Source organism: Crocodylus siamensis, chromosome 1, assembly GCF_052110815.1.
Source record: "Crocodylus siamensis isolate JL-2025a chromosome 1, ASM5211081v1, whole genome shotgun sequence".
Taxonomy (NCBI): domain Eukaryota; kingdom Metazoa; phylum Chordata; order Crocodylia; family Crocodylidae; genus Crocodylus; species Crocodylus siamensis.
Window position 1 is genome coordinate 245,742,301 of NC_143395.1, and position 14,523 is coordinate 245,756,823.

Sequence of the window (14,523 nt, forward strand, 5' to 3'; positions counted from 1 at the left end):
TTATACATCTGTAAATTTCACAGCTAGTGTCATTTCTTCATAGAATAGGTTTAATGGATCTGGTTTTAGGCACCAATTGCACTGCATTTTTTTTGTTTGGTGCCATGGTAACAATATCGAGGCAGAGTACTGAATAGAGATGCTGCATAAAGATAATACTCATGGTTTTTCATTTCTGGTTGAATTACAAGGACTTGTGTGTGGACCTGAATCTGGAATTCTGGAAAAATGCAAACTTCAGAGCTAGGGTCAAGTTCAGAGGTGACCATTAAATATTGGTCAAATTTACATATCTTGATAAGTGGGTGCAACTGAAAAAATGGAGAGGACAGAAAAGTTCAGTTAAGACAAAATAAGCAACCAACTGAAGGATGTAAGACCCAAGTTATATTAGAGTAAGTTATTTTGCTGTTGATTGCTTTTTCTCATTCTGTTGTCCTTTTATATCACTGTATTTGCTCAAATATATGATGAACTCCCCAGTAATTAGATTCTATGTATGGAAAAAAAAAATACTATAATTGTCCAGGCATACAGTATACTTATTGGAGGTCTGCCTTGAATTTTCCCCCCTCTCAGAACTACAGCAGGGAAAATAAATCTGGGGCGGTCAGGTAGCCCTCTTGCCCTCTGCCCCTCCCAACTTCTTCCCCCACCCTAATGGCCAGATCTTGTTCTCCCTGAGCATGTGAAAGTGATGGACAAATTTGAAACCACTAATCTTAAAATAAACATACTTGTTATAAATGGAATATAAATAAATTAGCATAGGTATCCATAGAATAGATGCTGTTCACTTTTTTTGAAACTGCTGCAAATTTTAGCATGGGTACTCCATAAACACACTTTTAAGCCATACTTCTATATATATATGAGGCATGTCTACTTAGTTGACTAATTAGCTGCACAGTAAATGTTTCAGTGTGTACATTAGGTTGGAGTAAACTAATATACTCCACACCAGTACTAGTAAATACAAATACCATCCTGCTTCAGAGTAAAAAAAAACTCTGCAGCAGCACATGTGTAGACATGGGCTAGTAGGGCATGAGGGTGTTTTAGTGCAGGGGCTGCCTGCCAGCTATCCCTGTGCTAAAGCACCCTCATACCCCAGCCAGCCCCTCCTCAGCATGCTGAGCCAGGGGGAGCAGCTCTGGGCTGGCAGGCTGACACCCAGGGCCCGCTCCAGCTGGGACTACTCTGCCATGGCTCAGTGTGCTGCAATCCTGGGCCCCCATGAAGATGTGTGCCTCGCAGGAATTAGCATTAATAGGCACATGTAGACATGTCCATTTATATAGTATAAACTATGCGTGCTATTGGTCCAAAGCTGAAAGACTCATGATTTACCATACAGTTCACTGGGCTGGGCCCCAGCAGAGTAAAGTGTTTCAAGCCCACAGCTCAGCACTGTTCTGTATATATGTGTATACTTCAGCTATACCTTAGAAAGGACCCATATGTTAATTAGCCTCTCACTCATGATTGGTGTCAGGTGTTCTTGTCACAAGTTCTGGGATCCTCCAAAAATGTATATGCAGATGAGGCACAGTCCTCCTCTAAGGACTGTTCTGGTTCCACCCCATGGAGGGTGGGCATTGACAATGTGTATGGGCTGCGCACAGGTGCATGTGCACCCCGTGAGCATACCAGTAGACGCCCTGCAAAAAGGTGCTGCTGACACTGCCAGTGGTGCCTGCAGGCAGTCACTGTTTGCCATCCCCTGCATCACCACCAACACTGCCAGCAGCATCTGGGGGTGGTCTGCGATTGCCACTGGCCACTGCCACTTCTGGCGGCATCTGCAGGTGGTAGCCAACCAGTGGTCGGTGCTTGCCACCTCCCCCCCATTGCTGACAGCGCTGTGGCTACCTGCAGGAGCTCCCTGCTTGCTGCAGCCACACTCCCATCACCCACAGCGCCGCCACTGCCTGTGGGAGCTTGCTGTGCCCCCCCAGCCTCTGCGGGCACATGTTGTTCATGAGGGTGGAGCTACTCTAACCATATAAGATATGCTGAGAGAGAGAGTGACAGATGGGTTCTGGGTAAACTATTTTGGGCCCTGTTTGATGTTTTCCAGGTATTTAAGACTAGTGAAGAAACAGGAATTATTTGAAATGGTACATAAAGACTCAGCTCAGCTGTGGGAGTGAAGAAGTCAAAATGTATTCAGTGTGGCTTACCATGATTTGAAAGAAAGCCATGAGGGGGACTCTGCACAATAGGCGCTACAATATATATATTTTATTCAGGTGGACTGCATTAACGTATCCATGAGGTTTGCCCATTGTGGGCCATTTTTTTCATAGTATTGCTCTCTGTTGGCTACATTTAATTAGCTTCATAGTCGGTTTCCATTACTGAATGCATGCTGCTTTTGGCAGCAATTTAATACTAGACAATGTGTTTAATGAGATTTCTTTGTATGACAATGTAAGACAAGCAGTGTTTCCCTCCTATACTGATTTGGGAAGAAAATTCATCTTGCATTTGAGTAAATATGGTAGTTACACCCACCTATTTTCATGTAACTAACACTTTCATTCACACCCGTTCTGTTTCTGCCATCTATTCCTCCATGTAAAGAAATTTCTAAATATTTTCTTGCATTTATGGAATCATGTAAAAATGCTTCACTGTATGAAATTGCAATTAAAAAATTACTGTTGGTTTCTGACATACGGATTTTATTTAGCTGCCTCTGTTGAATTTCAAGGAGAGGTCTTGGCTTTCAGGGTGAGAGAGAACATAAGGAATTGTAGATACTGATTTTCATGATGTGTGGTTTCAAATTTGTCTGTTTAGTAATGTAATCTAAATAAACCATAGGAGTGAGATTCTTGTCTCACTGAAATCACAGGGAATTTTGACATCAGCTTCAATGAGGCCAGGAATTTCATGTTAGCAGTTTCTGTTGTCTTCTGTTAATGGAATTGTTTCTTTAGTTTACCACATCTCCTTTAAGGTTGTGATGCAAATATTGCCACTATAGTCTGCTTTTTGGGTAGTCATTTTCTATTACTAAAGTTTGTATATAACAGTCTCTGGGGATGTCTGCTCAGAAAGAAAAATATGCATACCAAAATGTGTTTTTAACGTTAAATGTGCCATTACTGTTACAGGAAATCATAGACTGGATATCAGGTAATGCTTCCTCATGGAAAGAGAGAAAAGTCAGTGGAATCATTTCCCACAGGAAATGATGGTAATCCCATTGCGCAGTGATAAGTTTAAAAGTAGTCTGGTAGCTGAGGACTAGAAGTGTACTGAACAGAACAATCTTGAACTCCCAGAGAAAATATTAGATAATTTAATAAGTATCTTCAGTTTCTGAGATCCTGAACTTTTTGTCTGTAGCCTGATAGTACTTTTTCTTCATTTGTCTTTGATTCCAAAAACATTATATTCTGGGTTTGGATGTGCTTATATATTCTCAGTAATTATCCCAGTTTTAAATAATGGCTGTTGAACTCTGTCACCATGATAGTTCTTGGCAAAATAACATGTAGGTCCTATAAAACATCCCATAAAAGGGCATCAATATTCTTTTTTACTACATCATTTCTTTCCCATAAGCTGAGGTTCTGGCTCAGCCTAAAGAACTCAGCAGTTAAAAGCATTGATGCCACAACTGTACTCTCCTATATAGTTCCTGTCTACAGGATGATTTTTAGCCATAAGTTTTGATTTTGATTCTAGAAACAAAGTCAAACTATGAAGTCTGCACTTGCTCTGAACTGCCATTCTTTTGTTTATGTGATTTCAGCCTCTGGTTGAACTCACTTGGTTGGAAGACCCATTTCTTGTTTTGTTTTATGAAATTTTGGTTTTCTATTAAGGACTAATTAAGACAAACCTACTGGAAGATAGCTTTCATTTCAGTTTGCACCTCTGCTACACTGAATAGCTTCTGTTTGAGGAAAGGGGAATCCTGAATAGCATCTGTGGGAGATGCTCAGGTTGAAGCATCATTTAGGATGCATATATAGTTGATCTTTGCTTTGGACTGTTACCTGTCCTCCTGCACAGAGGGCTGTGGTAGTGTCAAGTTGTTGCTTCTGTAACTAGCACCAAAGCCTATGTTCTCTTTCTGGTATTATACTTTCTGGTATAATACAAGCAACAATTCTCTCCTACTTAAGCTCTCTTTAGCACTTGCTATTGCTGCTGACTTCTCCTGTCCTCAACCTCCTCTTTCAATTTGCTCATGGTATAAAAGCATTAATTAAAATTCCTTTCACCTTAGAGAAAACCAGTTGTGAACCTAAAGCACATTTTTATGCATTGCATCCCATTTCTGCTCCTCAGTTTGTTACTTAGATGTTTGAGGTCCTTAGGGCAGATAATTTGCAAGCAAGCATGACTATATAAAGAATGGCGGGAATATTTGAACGCTCATGGCGCACGGGTCAAGTCCCGGAGGACTGGAAAAGGGCCAATGTGGTTCCCATTTTCAAGAAGGGGAGGAAGGAGGACCCGGGTAACTATAGGCCAGTCAGTCTCACCTCCATCCTTGGCAAAATCTTTGAGAAAATTATCAAGGCTCACATTTGTGAGAGCCCGGCAGGACAAATTATGCTGAGGGGAAACCAGCACGGGTTCGTGGCAGGTAGATCGTGCCTGACCAATCTAGTCTCTTTTTATGACCAGGTCACAAAACGCCTCGACGCAGGAGGAGGGGTGGATGTCGTATACTTGGACTTCAGGAAGGCCTTTGACACGGTATCCCACCCCATACTGGTGAACAAGTTAAGGGGCTGTGACTTGGATGACTGCACAGTCCGGTGGGTGGAGAATTGGCTGGAGGGTCGCACCCAGAGAGTTGTGGTGGATGGGTCGGTTTCGACCTGGAAGAGTGTGGGCAGTGGGGTCCCACAGGGCTCGGTGCTTGGACCGATACTCTTTAATGTCTTCATCAGCGACTTGGACGAGGGGGTGAAATGTACTCTGTCCAAGTTTGCAGATGACACTAAGCTATGGGGCGAAGTGGACACGCCGGAGGGCAGGGAACAGCTGCAAGCAGACCTGGACAGGTTAGACAAGTGGGCAGAAAACAACAGAATGCAGTTCAACAAGGAGAAATGCAAAGTGCTGCATCTAGGGAGGAAAAATGTCCAGCACACCTACAGCCTAGGAAATGACCTGCTGGGTGGCACGGAAGTGGAAAGGGATCTTGGAGTCCTAGTAGACTCCAAGATGAACATGAGTCGGCAGTGTGACGAAACCATCAGAAAAGCCAATGGCACTTTATCGTGCATCAGCAGATGCATGACAAATAGGTCCAAGGAGGTGATACTTCCCCTCTATCGGGCGCTGGTCAGACCGCAGCTGGAGTACTGCGTGCAATTCTGGGCGCCGCACTTCAAGAAGGATGCGGATAACCTGGAGAGGGTCCAGAGAAGGGCCACTCGTATGGTTAAGGGCCTGCAGGCCAAGCCCTATGAGGAGAGATTAGAGAAACTGGACCTTTTCAGCCTCCGCAAGAGAAGGTTGAGAGGCGACCTGGTGGCTGCCTATAAGTTCGTCAGGGGGGCACAGAAGGGAATTGGTGAGTATTTATTCACCAAGGCGCCCCCGGGGGTTACAAGAAATAATGGCCACAAGCTGGAGGAGAGCAGATTTAGATTAGATATTAGGAGGAACTTCTTCACAGTTCGAGTGGCCAAGCTCTGGAACGGGCTCCCAAGGGAGGTGGTGCTCTCCCCTACCCTGGGGGTATTCAAGAGAAGGTTGGATGTGTATCTAGCTGGGGTAATGTAGGCCCAGCACTCTTTCCTGCTTATGCAGGGGGTCGGACTCGATGATCTATTGAGGTCCCTTCCGACCCTAGCATCTATGAATCTATGAATCAAATATTTTATTGTGGGTTTCTTTTCTTTTGGATCAACACATTAAATTTCAATATTAACCCTTTACTTTATTCATTAGCTCACCAAAGTGTGCCACTTATTCAGCTGAAAGCAAGCTAAAAACAAAGCCCTACTGTTCATCCCATCAGAATTGTCCCAGATTTTCAAAATAACTGAAGTTCCCCTGAGGTAGACAATCTTAGGTTAATTTGCAAAAGAGCTGATATAAATACCTGCATTTTCATTCAAGATTTCACAATGATAAAAATGCTTGATTGAGAGAGAAGAATGATTCAGTGCAATTTGTAACTCAGAGAACATAACATATTTGACTAATCTTTCAGAATAATACAGACTTAATACGTTGCACAATGTTCATTTTTTAATTAAACATTTTATCATTGTGTAGTCTTTTATTGACATTCTGTATAGCAGAGCTGATAAGATCTTGGCCTACTCTTCAATAAAGCAACATATAACTCAATATTCTGACACACACTGTTCCCTTTAGAATTAAATACATGATTTTCTGATTTAATTTAACAATGTTATGTATTTTTATTCTCATTTATTTGCTTTACCCTCTCCGATATATGTCGTTGTTTGACTTCTTTCCATGTTGGCTGTAGTCATTTAGGTGGACCATTTCTGCTATGTATTTGAAGCTCTAAGATAATGGGGCCACCTGGATGGAATTCCTCTCCTTAACTAACTTTACCATACTCCCCTACCTTTGTATTGTAATACTTTTAAATTTGCCAGTAAGTAGATTAAAAGCTCAGGAAATCTGGAGAGTTGCCAGCTTGATACAGGTATAGTAGCACTTACTACAATCACGCTTTCTGTTTGTTGAAAAGATGGACTTACATATAGCCATTCAGGTGCTGAAGGTACAAACAGCAACTGCTTCAGACAGATGCAGCAGGTAAAACCAGGTGATAGAAAAGTAAAGAGAAAATTAAAGACCTCAGTGTCATTAGCTGTATTTACCCTGAAGGTATAAGTGAGGGAAGCTCTATTAGATAAAATTGCCTTCTATATTTTCAAGAGTGGAAGTAGTATGCTTTCATAAGTAGGTCAGATGTAGATCAAATAAATCAAATATGGGTGCCCTAAGTTAGGCACCTAACCTAATTTCCAGATATGTTGAAGATTAATAGCTCCTAAAGATCATGCTTGCTGGTACTCTCCAAAGCTGGACAGCCCTTCTAGCAGACATAGAAAGCAAGATGTAGTAGGGCTGCAGTCTCCTTCTTTGTAACCCCTTCTTCTAACTGTTGGGATGGTTTGCAGTATCTGGGAGGAGCAGTACCTGAGCTCAGGAGAATTCAGAGACTATGACTGGAGCTGACACCTGTTGCAGGTATTTGAAAGTGGAAACAGGTGGTAACTTTTTCTCACCTTTATGGCTCCATAATTTTTTTTTATGTTGCCACAAAATGACACCAAATACACATTCATACATTTTGTTGTGCCACAACATGGCCATGACATAAGAGAGTAATAAATGGTGCCACTTTACTGCAGTGGACATCTACTTACTTTATGACAGAAGAGTGTGGGCAGCTGGAGCTCACCTCACTCTTCTGCTGTCCTGGGCAAACACTACCAGCGCTTGAGGTGTGTGCTTAAGAGCATGCCAGGAATTTCTGTTGAGAGTGGCCCCTCAAGCCATGGGAGCACCTGCTTGGCTTTCCCAAATTCCAGAAATAGGCCACTGGCAATCTCCAGGGAGCATCTTTGGAAGCAGAGAAAGTCAGCATTCCCCATTTCCATAGACTCCACTTGCAGATTGCCGTGGGAGACAACTTTCCCCCAACTTTCCCTATTTCCAGAGATGCCCCATGGAGATCCTAGGGGAGTGTATTTGGACAAGGGCAAAAGCCAGAACACTCTGTGGTGCCAGGGCTGGGTCTGACAATCAGTTGATCCAATTGTCCAGATTGGCAGCCTCAGACTTGGGACAGCACCAGAGTATCAAAATCACTGTGCTCTAGTCCTGGAGCTAAGATCACTAATCATCGGATCCCCACCAGCATGTCCCAACTTTCCCAGGTTCCAGAGACATGCAGCCGGGAAGCCCAGATTGTTGGAGGCCTATCACATGCAAGATCAACAGACCAGACAACAGTCAATGTGTGTTTTGCCCAATGAAGTGGATCAGCTGGACCCCTCCTGGCATAGATGATCTTCTTCATTTGGTGATGTTTATTTCTAGCATGACTTGGAAGTGGGAGAATTAATGGAACAGAAGACATCATCTGGCCTCTTTCTCTCTTTTGGTAATAGCTGATGAGTTGGCCCCCAACTACTTTTTGGGCTTTGTAAAAGTTTTAATAATGAAAAAGAGAAAGTGTGGATTTTAAACTGTTTTATTTATATATGTATTTATTAATATTGAATGTTCCTCTTCAATGTTTGCTATGGCAGGTTCCTACAACCTAGTACTAGGCTGCAAAGGTAGTCACAATGACTGAAGAGATATATTCAGTAAAAGTAAGTAAATGCCTTTGCATCCCAGTGCTAGGGTGTGGGAACCTGTCATAAAAACTGTCTATTCTCCTTTTGTGATGGAAACAGAAATTTAACAAAACCATGTTGAGTACCGAAAGTTAGATTTTAACTTTAATATCCATGAAATACATCTTGGGAAATTTATTTTAAAATAGATTCATGTTGGGGATAGTTTTCACAATTAACTTTTAGAAAACTGTTTGAGAAAGATTGGTGCCTGTCACCCCAAAGAAGGGCAGGCTCACATTTCAGCTAGCAAGAGATTTTTGTATGGGTTAATGAAAAAGTAATCATCAGGTATATTAATATTTTTATAACCAGCTAGCAAGAGATTTTTGTATAGGTTAATGAAAAAGTAATCATCAGGTATATTAATATTTTTATAGCATATGGTAATGTTCTAAGGCATGGGTGATTGGTGCCTCGAGTCTGGGAGAGCAACCGCAGATGCCACTGGTGGTGGGGACAGGACTGGCAAGCACCTGTAGAAGTCAGGGGCATTGGCAGCGGTGGGGAAGGCCCTGTTGGGGGGGGGCACATGTGCCCCCACCAGTCCCCTATATTCTAAGGTGTGTTTTTCCAGGGGGAAGATGAAAGTATAGATTAAGTAATGCTGAAGAAAGGATATGGTTGGCAACTTAGAGACTAAGTGGTTTAGAGAGGCATGAACTTCTACAGGCAACAGCTTACTTAGTCAGATGCTATAAATAGGGAGCTACCAAATTCATGATTATGCAATTTTTGCAGAAAAGGCAAATTTGGTCAGGTTCCACAAAAAATGATAGGCTCTGAAAAATGGTAGTCTCCATGATTTTAGGGAGTAAAAAGAAGGTCCCGGGTAATGTGGAGCCCTTGCAGGACGACATGGAAAACTTGGTCGTCACACCAGATGGTAAAGCTAACATGTTTAATGATTTCTTTGCCTCCATCTTCCTAAGTAGGGACCAGAACAGCCACCTCCCTGCTGGGCCCCCCTCGGGCCCTGGGGAAGACACACCTGGGCCACGGGTTAGCGAAGATTTATTTAGGGAGCTTCTGGAGGGGTTGGACGTATTCAAGTCAGCTGGCCCGGATAATCTCCACCCTAGAGTTCTAAAGGAACTGGCCGAGGTCCTTGCAAGTCCCCTGGCACAACTTTATGAGCACTCGTGGTGCTCTGGTGAGGTACCGGAGGACTGGAAGAGGGCCAACGTGGTCCCCATCTTCAAAAAAGGCAGGAAGGAGGACCCGGGAAACTATAGGCCGGTTAGTCTCACCTCGATCCTAGGCAAGCTGTTTGAGAAAATTATGCTGGCACACAACCAGGAGGGGTCAACAGGAGACTGCATGCTTACGGGCAACCAACATGGGTTCATCAGTGGCAGGTCCTGTCAGACCAACCTGGTGGCCTTTTACAATCAGATCACCAGATCATTAGATGCAGGGGTAGCAGTGGATATAATCTTCCTGGACTTCCAGAAGGCTTTTGACACTGTCTCTCACCCTGTTCTCATTAAGAAACTGGGGGGCTGTGGTGTAGACACCCACACAGTCAAATGGGTCGCCAACTGGCTGGAGGGCTGCACCAAGAGGGTGGTAGTAGATGGGTCCTTCTCAACCTGGAAGGACGTGGGCAGTGGGGTTCCGCAGGGCTCAGTCCTCGGGCCCGCACTGTTCAACATCTTCATCAGCGATTTGGATGAGGGGGTAAAAAGCACCCTGTTCAAATTTACTGATGACACTAAGATGTGGGGGGACGTGGGTACATTGGAAGGATGCAACAGGCTACAATCAGACCTAGACAAGTTACAAGGGTGGGTGGACGAGAATAGGATGGGTTTCAACACAGACAAGTGCAAGGTGATGCACCTCGGGAGGAACAACCGGCACCATACCTACAGGTTGGGGAACTCCCCTCTTGTCAGCACGGAGGTGGAAAGGGATCTGGGGGTCATCATTGACTCCAAGATGAACATGGGCCGGCAGTGTGGAGAGGCAGTAAGGAAGGCCAACCGCACCTTGGCATGCATCCACAGATGCATCTCGAGCAGGTCCAAGGAGGTGATCCTCCCCCTCTATGCAGCACTGGTCAGGCCACAAGTGGAGTATTGCATCCAGTTCTGGGCACCACACTTCAAGAGGGATGTCGACAGCATGGAGAGGGTCCAGAGGAGGGCCACTCGTATGATCAGGGGACAACAGGGCAGGCCCTATGAGGAGAGGCTGCGGGACCTGAACCTGTTCAGCCTCCACAAGAGAAGGCTGAGGGGGGATCTTGTGGCCTGTTATAAACTAGTCAGGGGGAATCAGCAGGCATTGGGGAAGTCACTGTTTCCCCGAGCACTGCCAGGAGTGACCAGGAATAACGGTCACAAGCTGGCAGAGGGTAGGTTTAGGTTAGATATCAGGAGGCACTACTTCACAGTCAGAGCGGCTAGGGTCTGGAACCAGCTTCCAAGAGAAGTGGTGCTGGCCCCTACCCTGGGGGTCTTTAAGAGGAGGTTAGATGAACATCTTGCTGGGGTCATTTGACCCCAGTATTCTTTCTGCCATGGCAGGGGGTCAGACTAGATGATCTGCTCAGGTCCCTTCCGACCCTAGAAACTATGAAACTATTTTGGTGGGCTCACTGAAAAAAAGAAAAGAAAAGAAAAAACAAAACTTACTGGCAAGCAGAGAAAGGGGTGGGGAGTCTTGGAGCATTGGGAAGGGGTGGGAGGTGGGGAGGGCTCAAGGGGAGCAGAGCAGGGTGAGGTTGCTTGCAACAAAAGGTGCAGAGGCTTCAGTCATTGTCTGCAGCCTCCATGCTTCCTGCTGCAAGCAGCCCCACCCCACCCTACTCCACCCTCTTCCCTTCTACCCTCTGCCTTCCCCTTCTGTCTTCCCCACCTTTCCAACATTCTCCAAGACTACAGGGCTTCTTGCCCTTTTCACTTCTTGCCAGTAAGTTTTGGGGTTTTTTTGGCAGGGTATATGCCAAAATCAGAGAACCCAAAACTCCAGCTAATTAAACCTGGGGAATTACCTGCAATTACCCTGATTAAGCCTGGGGAAGCCATTAATCCATGTCTTATGGCATATGTATTAATGACTTTCCCATGCTTAATCCGAGTAATTAAGATGCTGTTTTGGGTCATGTGGCAATCTGTAGGGAACGGTGGGACTTCCGGGGCCCTCCAGCCAATTAGAGGTATGGGAGAGAGGCAAGGGCAGGCAGCTGCACTCAGCCTGAGAAAATGGCATTTGGCCCCAGGATCTGCTTGTGAAATTGGCTGGGCACATCCTTGAATTCAGTAGATCCCTAGCTATAAAAGTCCTTCATTGAAGCATGTGATGAAGTAGGTTGCTCCCTACAAGAGCGCACACCTTTCTGAACCACTGAGGGGCACCTATATACATGATGGACCTCTGCTCTGACATGCTAATTAGCACGCATCAGAACAGACTTGATTAACTGAGTCTGCTGCAAGTCTGTTGGAGCATGCTAATTAGCATGCTTCAGCAGCCTCTGTCATGTGTATTCAGCATCTCTGCATTTCAAAATGGTGGTGGGGGTGCTTTAACTAAAGTCTATTGAACAAGCTTTAGTTAAAGCACCTCCAACACCATTTTGAAATGCAGGATGCTGAATACATGTAACATTGTGGGCACTTTAATTATAGCGGTGCTTAAAGGTATTTAAGCTACAGTTTTGGGCTCTGTGATTTTGGTGGGCACCCTGTAAAAAATGAAGAAATGAAAAAAAAACTTACTGGCAAGAAAAGAAAGAGCAGCTCTGAGAGCTGAATACACATGACACTGCAGGTGCTTTAATTAAAGTAGCTCTCAGAGCTGTTCTAGTTAAAGTGCCCCCCCCACCTCAGAGCATGTCTATAGGTGCCCTTAGTTTCGAAGGCGACTCCCTGTTCTATCTTGCCTGACTTCAGAGTAATACAGCAACCACTTCTTTAAAAATACCATAATTTTCATTTAATTTCCTGTCCAAATTTGAACCTGGTTAACAATAAGGTTAACAATATGTATCTGAAGCCAGGTTCAGAGATTCAGTTGTTAGCATTACCAAACCACCACTTAATTTGACACAATTAATAATCTCACCCCTCAACTAATTGGGGGTAGAATATGCTAGTGAATGCTGGAATGTAAAGCACAGGCAAAGGATCAAGTGTGTGTGCGATTGTGAGTTAACTTTGTAATGTCTTTGATAGTCTTCTGAAGCTCATGAAAATACACAAGTACCTTTCCTTTATGTACTTTTGATATGGAAACAAAATGTGAGCTACAAAAATAACATTTTTTCTAATAGTTTTACTGTTTGATTTTCAAAAAATAAATCCTATTTGATAGCCCAATAATAAAGAAGCATGTTAACAGCAAAGTAAAGTTACTATTGCTATTAGTGTGTATAAATCTTTAATGCTTTACATTCAATGGGGGGGGGAATATTTATGCTATTATGGTACAGTACCTTAAGGACATATGTACTGCTGCATTCTAACCAGTTTCTCATACAATAAGGTAATAATTAACATTACATTTTAGAAATGATAGCGTTATATTATTTAAAACAGGTAAATGTGTAATCTTATAGATTTTTTTCATAGTGGTCTGGTATATCTATAGAAATTTTGAGTATTTAATTAAAAAAAGACTCACTTGAAATAAGTTGTATATTTATCCTTTTTCTTATTGTAGATGCAGAGCATTCATTAGAAATTCATGAAGGATTTCTACTACATGAAGGTTGAAGTAGTAAAATGGATGTTAAGAAATGCAGAGATGTGGTTAACACAAAGCTCAGAGGCCACTGCAAAGTCACATGATATGACCCATATCTTCAGAATGTTGCATTTTATTGGTAATGTGGGAGTGATGTTATAGCTGTGGTTGTGTGAAAACTATGCAAGAGATTAGATGAGATTTCAAGTACTAGATACCTTTTGCTAAAGTCTCAGGAAGTGAATCTGGTACCCAAAAGCACACCTAAGTCTATCCCAACCATGTAGCTAGTATAAGATATCACTGACAAAAGTCCTGGAATTTTCTTGATATTCACCTTAAGTAAACTCCTGCTATGTATTTTGTTTTAGGGGTGGAGGTCATGGTTTGGAGCATATAAATAAGGTCTAGAAAATGTGCTTTTATTTATGGAAAATGTTAGTGAGTTAGGAGACTGGCTAATATAGAGGAAAGGTACTCTTGTGTTTAAGGCACTGGACTGGGAGTCAGAAGACTGTAAGGCTTTCTGTAGGATAACCTTAGTTAGATCACTTGCAGTATGTCTATGGTTCCAGGCAGTTGCATGCAGACATCCCTTGCCATGTCCACACATGCAGACATGTGTGGTTTGTGGCCCCATCTCCACATCCTGGAGAGCCCCTGCGCTGAGGCCCAGGACTGCCTATTCCCCCATCTCCATGTGCCACTCCCTGACTGGCTGGGGTTCAGCATGCCTCAGCATGTGGGCTGCCTGCTAGCTAGCACCACATTGAGGCACCCTGTTCCCCAGCCAGCCCCCACCCCCCTGCAGCACATGGAGCCTGGCTGGGAAACAGAAGAAGGTGGGCATGGGCAGTTTGCCCACACCAGGACAATGTGCCCTGCAACTGCAAGTGCAAATCCCCGCTTGTCTGGACTGAGGTTTTTCAGTTTTCCAGTTCTGCTTGCATGCTACTTCCACACCATATTTTGCTGCTTCCATCTCTGGAGCTAGCTTGTGCACAATTCAGTCAGAGATCTCTGTATAGCACTGTCTTGTGCTGGAGAGGCTGCAATCTGAAGGGTAACAAATTCAGCTTAGAGTTCCTTTATTCAGTATGTCCCTTAATTACTCTTAGTCAAACCTGGCTCTGCTGGAATCAGTTGAGCTTTTTTGGCTTTTACTCTTGAATTGTAAATGCTTTGTAGTTGGGACTGTTTCATGGTTTGTACAATAGGGCTCTGACTTAAACTCTTTTTTTCCTAGGCATTATCAAAATACAAATAATAATCATATAATAACTACAACATCGGGTGTCTTACTGAACAGAAATTTGCCTCATGCTCTTTGTTGAGACTGTGATAAAGGGTGGGGATGTCAGATTGTATAAGGTAATGTGTAGTTTTCATGTAAGGTTAGTCTGATGTGGAAGAACATAGAGTTTACCTGGACCTGCTAACTTGTGTGAGACCATCAAGCTAC

The 14,523-nt window shown here is 43.6% G+C and overlaps 1 long non-coding RNA gene across 3 annotated transcripts in view; it reads left to right on the plus strand.

Moving 5' to 3' along the window:
• LOC149874335 (uncharacterized) overlaps window positions 1-14,523 on the plus strand; it is a 496,867-nt gene that overhangs the window by 62,190 nt on the left and 420,154 nt on the right. The gene's annotated exons all lie outside the window — the stretch shown is intronic.